Consider the following 13642-nt stretch of genomic DNA (forward strand, 5'->3'; position numbering starts at 1 on the left):
GGCAGAGCGTGAAATAGTACGACTATTGCGGGAAAACCGTGTTGAGTTCCCACACTGTTGAAAATAGAATTACTGGGCTGGGGAGGTTGCTCAATTGGAGACAAGCAAGGCTAGTGTAAGGGTCGGAGTTTGATCCCAGAACCTTAGAACCCACATCAGATCCCAAAACAAACAAAGACACCCACCCAGGCATGTAGCCACACACTTATAAACCTGGTGCTGAGATCAGGGCAGAGGCAAGAGAAAGGCGGATCCCTGGGGCTTTCTGTCCAGCCAGGCCCGCCTACTCAGCAAGGTCCTGGTGAGCTGAAGGTATTTGCTTCTCCTTTTTATCTGCTTATCTGGCAAAAAGGATCTTACTGGAAGAAGGGTTTTCTTGGCTCCTGGTTTGAGGGGCCACGGTCCATCCTGGTGAGGAGGCATGGTGGCAGGAGCTTGGAAGCGGCTGGCCACATTGTATCCACAGCAAGAAAGAGCAACTGAGGGCGATGTGGGTTTCGGGTATGAGAAGTCAAGTCCATCCTCAGAGATCTACTCCTCAAGCAGGACTCTTCCAACCCAGCAGTGATCAGACATGCTACCCTGTGGAGGACACATCACACTGAAGCCACAATGAGTTGAATATTCCTTATACAAGATGCTTAAGACAGGAACATTTTAGATCTTTAATATTCTTATATTTGGAAATATTTGGAAATTTATAATGTGATATCATGGGGATAGGACCCAAGTATAAACATGAAATTCATTTTTGTTTCATAAATCTTATGTATATAGCCTGAAAGTAATTTTCATATTTTTAAAATAATTTTTGACATCAAACAGTATTTCAACATATGGATTTTTTTTTCACTTCTGCTACCAAAAGTTTGCAAGTTTGGAGCACTTGGGATGTTTTGGATTCCAGATATTGATCCTGAGCTAGGTCTCTTTGAGGCAGGGCCTTGAGTCTCTGCTTATCAACTGGCTGTTTTAAAGGTGTTCTTTCCACACTACATGAATGAATGTAGTGATGGAATTGTGCCCTGGCCTAATCATGTATACTCTACCCTTTCTAGACCCACCATTCAGGTACCTCCTTCCCTGCTTTTCAAATAGGTTTCTTGGACTGAGGATGTCACTCATCTGAATATTTGCTTACAGTGTATGAAACCCTGGTTAAAATTTCCAGCACTACAAACACCGGGCATGGTGGTATCTGCCTGTGGTTTCAACACTTGGAAGGTGGAAGCAGGTGGATCAGAAATTCATGGTTGTCCTAAGCTACATAGAGAGTTCAAAGACAGACTGAGATATATAAGATCCCATGCAGATAGACAGATAGATAGATAGATAATAGGTGGATGGATGGATAGACAGATGGATGATAGATAGCATATAGATAGATAGATGATGGATAGATAGATGACAGAAAGAGAGATACATAGACAGATAGATAGATGATAGTTTCTTCTACCGCCTGTCTATAAATTCTTACACGGCATGGGTGGTCACAAGGAAGAGTGAATGGGGATCAATGCTAGCCTATGCTACAGAAGCAGTCTGCCTGGCAGGTGTCAGGTAAGCGACAAGGCTGTTTACAAATGTGAGTTTCCTGGCCATCAGCCTGAGTCATCCCTGCTTCTCTTTCAGAGAAACGATGAGGGACCAGCTCACCGAGTGAACATGCTTGCTGAGCAAGCCTGGTGACGTGAGTTCAACCGCTGGGGGTTGCAGAAGAGAGCCGGCTCCTGACAATTGTCCTCTGACCTCCTCTACACACACCTTCCCGCTGCTAATAATAAGTGGCAGACAGAAGAACGACCTATGCTGCCTAACTGTTTTGGGGATCCGCACCGAATCACATTTGCTGCGGCGGTGGGCCCGTCTGGATGGACGTCGCGTAGTTTTTTGCTGAGATGTTTCAGAGAAGCGTGACTTAGCAAACAGTACTAAGTCTGCATCATCCGCAGACAGCGATGCTCAGCAGCTTCTCAGTACTGGAGCTGCAGAGAATGCCTGGCTAAATATGATAATTAATTAGCTCTGTGCTTCCAGCTCTTGGGTGATTGCTTCTCATTAGAAGCTGAAGGGGCCCCTGCGTGGGGCTGCGTGCTTGGCTTTATCCCATGGTGCTTGGGGAGGCCATATAAAGAAAAGCAACATTAGTGTAATTATGAGAACAACCATAACAACAAAAAAAAAGCCAGAATCTTGTCATGTGATTTTATTTATTGAGTTGATGTTTCTTTCTTGAGACTTTGTAAGTAAAATAGCTGAGGTGCTGGGGCTATTGGAATGAGAAAGTAACACCCCATGATCGATATCAGCAACCCGATCCTGAGTGCAGGAGAGAAATAAAATTGGAGCCCTTTCAAGTAGAGGTGGCGTTCTAGAAGATGCCGCTGTGCTTTGCTCGCTGGTAATTTGGTTTTTCAAGTGGCTGTGAGATCTGATTTACCTCAGGGTCGCTGTCTGTACTGTTCCGTTCCTGCTAATGTTACGCCGGGGACGAGCGAAGCGTGAAAGGCCGTCTTTGTTCTCAGGGCAGCAATGATTTCTGTGTCCTTAAAGTGGAAGAAAAACAGGGGCCATTCTTGTTTTGTTTTCTAAATGTTCAGAGGATAAAACAAGCAACGGAGCAGCAGCACAGTCGGATGTGTTTTTGCAGAGATGAAGGGTAGCTGTACTGGCATTGTCCCTCTCCTCTGGTGGGGTTTGGTCCTCTGCAGAAAATTCACCTCATCCCAGCTTTCCTCCATCTGAGTCCGTTGAGGGGGTGCCTGTGACTGGGGTCCCTTTCCTCCGTGCCATCCTGCTAGGGTACACTGGGACACACTGGTGTGCTATGGGTCACCTCTGTTAAGACTTCCATGTCAGCAAAACAGGCGGCATTTGGAGATTAGCGCCCTAACAGCATATATATCATTTCAGCTGAGTCTTTATAGTTTTGTAGTGTGTGCTGGGCCCCTTCAGGGTGCCCAAGCTCCTGCTGCTGTATACGGGGAACTTGTAGTGCCCCTATTTTTCCCGTCTCTCTCCCACTCAGCACCCCCTACACTATCATGGATATTTGGACGTTTATCTCAAGTCTTTTCCTAATGCCATAGCATCACTCATTAGGACAACCCTAATGAGGTGGTAATTAGTCATTCACTGGGACAGACTTAATGGACTGATAGTCCGATGGGAAGAGGTGAAGACGGAGGGGGGAAGAAAATGTCAGACTCTGGGAGAGTCAAGAAGGCGGGGCCACCTCAAGGGGATCCCTGAGAAAGCATTTTGTCAACAAAATGGATCAGCCTTGCAGGCAGTAAAACTTTCAAATGACCTTCATGTCAAAATATTAGGCCGCTTTTTTCCACTGGATAGCAGTTTACTAAACATAAAACGCGCACATATCATTCGGAGTGTGGCAAAGTTTGCGTCAAAAATGTAGCTCTCCCTTTTTAAAGAAAGAATAATGTTTCTCCATGTGGTGGGGGAAATGACAGCGTCTGTGGCTGGAGAACAGACAATATGGCAGTTCCTGGAGCTGCGTCGTCGCCTTTTCTTCTAGGAAACACTGGGCTGTGAACGCAGCCGAAGAACCAGCAGATGCGAGAGTGAGAGGTACAGATCTTACTGAAAAGTTTATTATTTCCATTCAGCAAAGATACCCTCTGGTTTTCGAAATTTGCAAATGCTCAGGGCCTGACTATGAGATGCGAAGCCAGAGGTGGAGTGCCCATCGAGTTAAGTCAGTGGGGACAAGGGAGGGAGTCACCAGAACTATGCACACATTTCTTTTTCCTTGCTGAAATAATTCTTCTCAAGGTTATACTTCAGGAAGGAAGACAAATGTTTGAATTCAAATTGTCTAAATGGCAGGAAATGTAAATAAACATGCCCCCAGAAGAATTCATAGTTTATCTTCTGAGTTCCCTTATCTGGGAACACTTGGCTCGTGGATAAGAACTGATAAGGCCCGCATAGGTGTTAGCAGAAATGCAAGGCGGAGGAGCCAGTTAGGGGAACCAAGAGACAGCGTTGAGTGGATGACAGAAATCCAGAACAGATAACCTGAGGTCCCTGTAATTGCTTGTCAGCTTCCGCCTGTGCCGTGGTCACCAGGCAATAAAAATAATGCTAATGTATCTTGTCAGGGAAAAAAAAGCATAAGACAGACATCAAGTTATCAAGTTGGGTAGTTGCTGCTAGAATTAAAAGGTGACACTGCTTTGGTTTTAGGGACATAAGTCAGAATGAGCCTGCTTTGGGCTGTCACTTTTGGCTTCTGGAGCAAGGAAAATTCCTCCTTGTACCTGGGATTTCAACAGGCCCAGTATACTGCTACCTAAGTCTTGACCCTCAGTCTCTGAAGGTCTCCTCTGCTGCCTGATGCTCCTCATGACAAGAGGATCATGTGCCTCTGCTTTCTGCAAGTTCCCCAGGGATCCATGTTTGTGATCCATTTAAAAGTTTTGTTTTAGAACACCATGGGCCGCAGATGTTTGCTTTCTAGCTAGAGGCTGGGTGTGGCTGGGAGCTGGTCGGAGGTGGTCAGCTGACTGCTCACGCTATCACAACATGAGCCTTTGTGAGTGAGCATGGGTTGTTCAGCGTGACCCTGTGGGTTTTTTATCATGTGTGAGGGTGTGTGCACATGTGTGAACGCCAGACGACAAAGCCAGTTATGGGTCCCTAGGCATACCTTAAGATGAGACCTCAGTGGCCTGGAGGTTACCAAGCAGTCTGGGTTGACAGGCCAGTGATGTCCAATATCTGTCATTCTCCACCTCCTCAGAGTTGGGATTATGTGTGTGTGCCACACTGCTTGGTGGTACACACGTGTGCCACACTGCTTGGTAGTACACACGTGTGTCACACTGCTTGGTAGTACACACGTTTGCCACATTGCCTACCAGTTTTTAATTTTTAACATGGGTTTTAGGAACCAAACTCAGGTCATTGGGCTTTTATGTACGCTAAACACTTTGTGAGCCCAGCTGTCTGCCCTGGCTAGCTTTGCTTTTTAAAGACTGTAACACCATCAGGCATTATCTCTTGTCTATTTCTAGATTTTAAACAAGGAAGGTCTGTTTCTTTGATGTTCGTGGAAAGGTTCTTTAAAATAGAAAACAACTCCCGTTTCCAATATTAGAAACAAACAAGAGAGGCGTGGTTCCCCATCTCAGGCTGGCATTCAAGCTGGGATCAGGGTAGGGCTTGGTAGGGTGGGAAAAACATCACAGAACTCAGTAAAAGCCTGGGGATCCCCTGGGAAGATGTGACCTTCCAAGGGCGCCGTAAAGATCTTTGACTCTTAGGGTCCTTCACAACCTGGAAGCGAGTCCAGCTTGTAACACTATCTGTGGCCTGAATTCTTATTAGAGAACACGTATTTCCCATTTGAGCGACCCCACACTTTCTTCTTAGCTGCCAGTATGCTGCACATCTGGGGACAGAGTGACCGTTTCTCTAGCAGCTATTGGGATCTATCTTTCGAGCCCAAAGTAGTCTGGGTAGCTTGGGACTCTTTGGAGCCATGTTCAGGCAGGCTCACAAGGAGAAAACCGTCCCACCGGGCTCCCTGTGCCTATGTGCAATGGACTGGTCCCCTCGGGCAGCACCCAAGCATTGGTCACAGCCTAGTGCATCACCTTCCCTATGGCTCTGTGCCCCGTGACTCAACTGCTTTGCTGATGAGCAAAGACACTTTATTTAATAAAGTGAAGTCACACTCTGCAATTAAATATTCAGCCCGACTCTTTTCAAGTTTGGCCAAGTATCCTAGAAGGATCTCTTCGCGTAAAAACAAACAGTGGACTTGCCCACAGCATGTGATTTTCATTTGCTTGGTGCTAAAACTGGATCAGTCAGCGTTAGATTCCCTGAAAAACAATACATGGGCATGTTTTGAAATATGAGAGGAAGGCTTTCTCTCTAAGAGGCTAAGGGGAGATCAGCTTTTAATTAGTCTGTGTTTTGCTGTGTTTATTTGCAGAGCTGAGAGATGTCTGTACACTTGGCTATGTAGGCCATCCTCCGTCCCAAAAAGGAGTTAGAATCTAGACCTAGGAGACTCCAGGAAGCTGGGAGAGTTTTCAACAAATCGAGAGAATCTATAGCCGTTTAAAGAATGCGTCCTTCCCAGCTTTGCCTCTTTATACAAGGTGGCTTCTATTCTGGGTGAGCCAGGGGCACCTGTCTGTTGTGATCCTTGATAGGCCCATGTCCAGGAGAAGTCACATCCAGTCCTGCTTAGTCACCTTCAATTGTCCGTGATCATTACTGTTGCAATTACTGGAAACGGGTCTTTTACCAACTCCTCTGTAGGCCAAGGCCAACATGGCCCTTGAAATGAACAGCCTGCATTGGCCTGGTCCACCTCTGTCTTGTTGAGATGGTGGTAAATCTAGGTCCACAGCCAGGAGGGACAGGCCGGATAAACATTTTGGATCTGAGACTAGGGAAGAGGGTTGGCTAGTGGGGACCATTGCTGAAAGTTGGTGAATAGGCTATTTTTTTTTCTGATTCGTTAATGGATTGTCACTGTATGCTCTAGGCTTGTCAGTAATCATGGCCCATAATCTGAGCATTCTTGCTTCAGCAGTTAATTCACTTCACTCCATGAGGAATAACGTCAAAGTGGGGCTTGGCATTCAAACATATAGTTTTTCCCTTTTGTCATACACTTGACTTGAACAGATGCCAAGTTTTTTTTGTTATTGTTGATTTTTGTTTTTGTTTGTATTTTTTTAATGAGGCCAGAGTTTGGTTCCCCAATATATCCCTCTCTGTGGTTCCAATGATGGTTTACATAGATGCCTCTGTATCCAGTTACCCCCAGATCCCAAGTTGGGGAGGCCCAAGATCGAATCCACTGCTGGTTCCTATGGGGCTCTAAGAAAATGACTCAGGCACTTTGTTCGCAGTTGTTTCAGGTTTCTCATGCATTGATTGAGAAAAGCCACACATATTACTCTTTCTGAAAGTATCTGGGGACAGCCAAGGGCCGCAGCAGTGGAGAAAGGTGGTAAATGTGACTTTCTTGATCTTGTTTCCATTCATCTTTTGTGTGTGTGTGTGTGTGTGTGTGTGTGTGTGTGTGTGTGTGTGTGTGTGTGTGTGTTTACTTTTTCCCTCTTCCTCACCATATGCTCGTGGCGGGGATGAGCCTTGATGATCTTCCTATCAGCTTCTTCACATACAGCTCAGGCTTGATGCTCTCCTGTCCCTTCAAGGTCCTACTGGTGGAAAAAGCCCCCCATCCTCCAGGTGCCCTCCACACATGGCAAGAGCAAGCTGCCGCAGCAGTCCACAGTGGGGGCCACAGACGTGGGCTGCAGTACTGGTCAGCAGTGGGATATGTGTACATCTGCCAGTTTCAGCCCCCAGTGAGAAGCTCACACACTGTCTCCTGCCATGGCTCCCACTTTGCAGTGGGCCAATGGGAGTGCTGTAATGACCAGCAGGTCTCAGCCAAGGGCCAAACTGAGAAAACTCCACCTAGAAAAGCCAAGGCTGATAACCCAAGACTGGTACTTCCATCACCTCCAAACAGCCTGCCCACGGGTGCTGGTCTCCTCGGGGCTAGCAGTGACTGGTTTTCTTGCTAGCCTCCGGTCTTGTTTTCATTATTTCTAGTCTCCAATAAGTGAGCTTGTACAGGATGGTTAAGTTGTATTTCTTCTAGTTTTTGTTTTATTTCTTTTCTTTTTTTTTTTTTTTGGTCTGGAGAAGGGAAGGTTCATTTATTAGCTTTTTTTTTTTCTTTTTCTTTTTTGAGTAGGGTCTCATGTAGCCCAGTCTGGCCCCGAACTCTGTATGCATCCAAGGATGACCTTGAACATTTGGTCTTTCTGTCTCACCTTTGGAATGATGAGATTATAGTCATGTTTCACCGTATTTGTGCAGTGCTGGGGACTGAACCCAGGGCAAGCCTGGAGCCTTTCCTGTACCACTTCCTCGCATGTTTAACTAGAAACAATTGTCTACTCAAAGAGCCCATAGTTTTGATGAAGGAACCTCAATGCCACTGTGATGCTGATGGGCACTTCCTGGATGCCAGGATGCTGACAGTCTCCAGGTGGAGGAGTCCCTGATTCTTCACACGTGAACCAGCATAGAAGTAATAAGTTAATGCAAAGGCTCTGGGTTACACCTGAATCTATGTGTATTCATGTGTACGTGTGTGTGCGCGTGTGTGCGCGCGTGTGTGTGCCGTTTCCACTGTATCATTTGGGGTGAGTCCTATCCTGCTGTGCCCTCATCTTGACAGCCACATCATATCAACTGTTTGATGCATCTTCTGTAAAAGGGACTGAGTCATTTGGACGAGAAGCACATCAGTAACTCAGCTATGAGACCCGCCCTTCCACAGCACCACTGCCAAGAAGACTACGCGTGTCTCTGTGCCTCCATCACACCCCATCAGAGTTGTGTCTCCCCATGGAGACCCCATGGACAGAGTTGTGGAGTGAGGTTTGGTGACTTCCTCCAGGCTGAAGATGTTCACACCCAGCCCTGTGGGAAGGTTTTCTGCGATGCAGTTTGGAGTTAGGCTCCTTTCTGCTTTGGGGATGTGCACATAAGTGTTCTGCTTTTCTGCAGGGCACAGAAACATGCACGTTGGCTTTCTGTGTTTGTTACCTTTCCCATCGCTGAGTCAAGAACATCGGAGGGATGCAGCTCCGGGAAGGGCTTACTTTGCTTCGCAGTTTGAGGGCACAGTCCAAGGAGGTGTGTCTGCACCCAGAAAACCCTGGGAGTGCTCAGCAGACACTACGAGTGCTCAGCCAGTGCACAAGCAACTGGATGAACAGCGCCCAGTGAAAGGCACCTTTCTTCTAAAGCCCTTGTGGTATGTTAGGACCCATCTCCTGCTTCTCTCAGGATAAAAAAGAAAAAGGAAGGAAGAGCAGGAAGAAAGAGAGAATTCTTGAAAAAGAGAAAGAAGAAGAGAACAATGAAGCAAGAAAGCAAGAAGAAGAAAGCGAGGGAGAAGTGACAGAAAAGGGAAGGAGGAAAGGGGAGAAGAAAGGATGGAGGGAGGGACAGAGATGGAGGAAGGATGATGGGGAGAAGCACAGAAGTGGAGGAGAGTTTTCCCACAGCTTCCTCGGCAAGGAGAGGCAGGGCTGCTGCTGAGAACCTGGCTGTCGAGGGCTTACACCTCACTCACTTATCATGGATGTCAGCGAATTAATTATTTCCTGCTCTGACACCTACTCTTGTATGCCCCCTGGGCTCTTCCTAGGCTGGCCCCACCCAGCTCTCCTTGACACGGAAGACTGACTGACTGTAGCTGATAGTGGGTAGGCAATGTCAAAAGTTAATTAGCCAGGGTGGACGGGGGAGGGCGGGGGAGGGGGAGTATGAGAAGGAACAGCTTCTTCAAGGTTTCTTTGCCATCGCTCCCTCGGGCCTTTCCCAAAGCTGTGGGATGCTTTGGGTAGAGGAGAAGGCAGCCAGTGGAGCCAGGCTGGGCACAAGGTTGGCGTGAGAGTTCATGCCTTTGGTGGTTGCATTTCCACCGGGTTTATTGTGGTCTGAGGCAGCCCTGGGAAAAGCTTGGCAAGTGTGACTTGAAAGGGACAAGGGATAAATCCGTGTTGATCTGCATGACTTTGAGGAATTTCCACAGAGGAAGGGGGGGTCACTCAGGGTCAAGGGACTCTGGGTACAAGACAAACCTGTCCTTACGCCTGGCCTTACAGGACTGAAAGGGAAGCCGTGCAGATTACAGGCCCTGACAGGGCACACCTCCACATCCATCCCGCATAACGGTGCTATTCAAGGATGGACAGCCCTCCACTGAGAGGAAGATGATCATTGGCTAAAGCCACAGTCTGGCGTATTGTTAGGACACAGAAAAACAAATCTGAGACCTAGAGAAAAGAAGTCCCCAATGGCTTGAAAAACAATTCCCCACAAACAAATAATAGAAAACATTTGGCTATTTGGCCAAAAGAAAAAAAAAAAAAAAGAAAAAAAAAGGCAACTCAATGCACAGAAAATCGCACCAACGATGCAGGGACACAAATGCTCTGAATAATGTATTAATGTGTCTTGTGAGGAGAAAGCACAGAGGAGACAGTGCGAGAATATAAATAAAACCACATTAAAGGTGAAGCCATGCCATCTGGTCAGCTATGTCTAATGTACAGCAAGACGTATCATTTATAAGCTAACAACATTTTAAATTTGTACTGCTTTCTTCTCTGTTTATGAGCTACGTCAAGGTGTGAATGAAGGCCCGGCTGAGCATTGATTTCCACACCCGTGTTGAATAGAAATTCATTTTTAAGAGAATTTACAAGGTGGGATGTGTATAGAATTTTTAAATGGGTCCTGCCAGATACCCTCCCCTCCAGGACACAGTGCGTTCTTTTGGGATTTTGCTTGGTTCAGCTGGCTGTTACGTTCTGGCTGGACGGACAGATTCATTGTGATCAGCTGGAGTTCCTGTCTGTGCAGACCATGTATTTTCATCTTTGTTATTATTAGGGATGAAAGCACTGTGATTATAGCTCCCATAAAGAGTTGCATTTATGGGACAGAAATAATGTTCACATGTGGCTGAAGGGACGAAACCTCACAGTGTGAGGCTTCGCTTCCATACTTTATAGAAACCAGGAACTTGCTTGAAGAGTTGAGGACATTTTCCTTGTTAAACTTTGCCATGTTTATTCTAGAGGCTGAAGTTGGCTTGTGCTTCTCAGTAGGTCACCATGATTCCCAGTTTTCTATTTTGAGGATAACGAAACACATGTGGCTATGTTCTGTTGCTGTGGGCTTAGGACCAGAGTTGAGCAGTCAGCACGGACTTTCTGGCTCTCTCTTCTGGGGTTCTATCCTCTCCTCGCCCTGTTTCCATGGAGACTCTGATGTGGAGCCAGAAGGAAAAGTCTTGATGGTCAGGACCCTGATATGTACCTTGAACCTCCATCACAAGACACTAAGGCAATGTCCTGTCTTGGGATTTGATGGTTCCTTTGTACCGGAGGCTTTGTGGATGGCTTCGGACACTGATCACACTATGCTGTGACTGGGTATGGTAGTTTATCTACAGCATGACAATAGCGTTTCATAGATCTTTGTCATTGACCCAAAACACATGTGCGAACTTCACACCCTGATGCGGTGGCTGATGCAGAATTTCTTCAAGAGATGACCCACAACAGTTCAAAACATAATAAAACCAGAGTTGATTCGACATCACATTATTTGTACGTGTGTGAGGGTTGGGAGTTTCTTTTTTAACTTGAGGCAGAGATATTGACAATACTTAGCTTGAATATGTTCCTTGAAAGTTCATATGCTGACGTCCTCCAAATAGTATTTAATGATATTTGGAGGAGGGGCTTTTGGGGAAGCCATGAGGGTGTGGTTCCATGATTTGCCTAGTGACTTGGTAAGTAGAGAAAAGATGGCTGAGCTGGTATTTCTGATGTAAGTCCTCCAGAGATGCTCTGTGCCATGCTGCAATGCAACATGGACAACCTCACCATGTAGGTGCTGCTGGGTATGTGCTTAGACTTTCTCTAAAGTCCCCCTTCCGTGTGTGTGTGTGTGTGTGTGTGTGTGTGTGTGTGTGTGTGTGTGTGTAAGCCAGGGCCAACATGTGGTGTCTTTTCCAGTCGCCCTCCACCTTACTTTTCAAGACATTCTCTCACTGAACCTGGAACTTTCGGATTTGGCTAGCCTGGCTGGCCAGCAATCCCCAGGGCTCTTCCCATGATCCATCTTCTGAATGCTGAGACTACAGTCATAGAGCACTGTGCCTAGCTTTGTACAAGGCTGCTGGGGGTTCAACTCGGGTCCTCATGTTTATAAAAGAAATATATCACTGGTCTATCCCCCTCAGCTTAATGTCTATTCTTTACAAATTAGCCAGTCTTGGACATTTTGTTATAGCATCAGAAAATGGACTAATACAGGTAAACTTGAGTTAGCTCTTACATTGCCTTAGTCGTGGAGAATCATTCATATCTCAAAAGTGGTCACCTGTGTGTGGAGAAGTGACAAGTGGATTATCTGAACTGCTAAGGTGCTTATCTGCAAGTCATGCCCTTTCCCCTCTTATTTGCAAGGGTTGGCTGTGGTGAGTGCAGGGCACGAGATGGTGACCGGCCCGTGTCAAGTACCCGTCTCAGGCCTCTGGTAGGTTCTCAGTATGGTCATGCAGAACAGAGAGAACTCAGTGTAACCTCAGGCCTTAAGTCGAAATGGAAAGGAAAAGTTTATTATTTTTATTTTTATTTTTTAAGTTAAGATACAGGAATGCTTGTTGGATGTAGCTTTGACGTTGTTGAAGGAGACTGAGGCGGGGTGTATAGTGCCCGTCCTATGTCTGTGTGCTATAGGATGACAGTAAGCATACAGACCATTGAAACCTTTCTTAGCTGTGGGTAAAGGGGGAGCCGTCATCTAACGACTGACAGCACACATGCCTTCCTCTGCCGCCTTAATCTACACCACCCTCATGGCTATTTTTCATAAAGTCTTTTATTACCCAGCCAAATTCATGTTTTTTCCCCTCTTTTTGAAGTGCCAGATACAGAGCCCTGTATTCTTATACATATAAATCAATATGTTCCTACACCCATCTGTTGGACCCCATGGCTGAATCTGTCAGCCTTCTGAGGCCTTGGGGACAGAACCGAGCCTGGCTCGAGTTTCAGCAACAGTCTCTGGTAAATACTTACGCATAGGAATGACTCAGCATGGTTCGTCAGGGCACATCCTGGCGCGAGCCCTGCCTGCCAACAGCCATGTAACACAAACCAATTGGTCCCATAGTATCAGGCTACTTTACATCCTGGGAGACTTCATATCTCCTGACACCTTATGCCCCGCCCACTCCCTATACTTTATATAAGAGAAACTCGCCATAATAAAGTTAAGACCTCCTGACTCAGTGTATTTTTCCCACCTCGTAGGAGGAGGCTATGTCGCTCACCATCCGGCTCAGCCGCCAGGGAGAGGAAACAGCAGGCCCAAGTCCCTTCCCGCTCCAGCCCTACCTGCTGGTGTAAGAGACCCAGCACCCATCAACAGCATGGTTGATTATATAGACGTGCTTATATAGATGGGCTTTTAAGACGAAAATCCTGCTCTCATTGTCACGTTTGAACTATTTGTGTCAAAGATACAATAGATACAAATAGATAACTCATTGAATGGCCTCCCTAAAAGCTTCTCTTTGGATGAAATTGCATCACTTAGGTCATCACGGTGGTGATGGTGGTTTCTCTAGGCATCCAGTAACAGGTGTGGCCATGAAGTAAACCGGGGTCACTCACATGCATTATGTAGGAAAGTGCCCCGGTGAGGGCTGTGGCCTAAAGGGGACACAGCGATGCCCAAACCTGCGGCCAAAACCCACATTTGTCAACATGGGGGAAACAAGAAGAACACACACACGCTGAACGCCTCTTTGGTTTTGAAACAAACATAACAGCTGAGTGTTTTGTTCAAGATAAGATGGACACCAATCCTTCTGTCACTCATCAGATGTCCCTAGAAGAGGGAACAGCTCACAATGTGATCTGTTCAGCTGTTAACATCAATAGCAGCAGTAAAGAAAAATCTAAAAAGTTTTATTTGCCCAAGAAATATCCTCAAAGTTTTGTTTAGCTGACTAAAGAGAAAACGTAGTCAATAACTAAAGGAAAAT

This window comes from Acomys minous (genome assembly GCF_964271855.1).
Source record: "Acomys minous genome assembly, chromosome: 3".
Lineage (NCBI taxonomy): Eukaryota > Metazoa > Chordata > Mammalia > Rodentia > Muridae > Acomys > Acomys minous.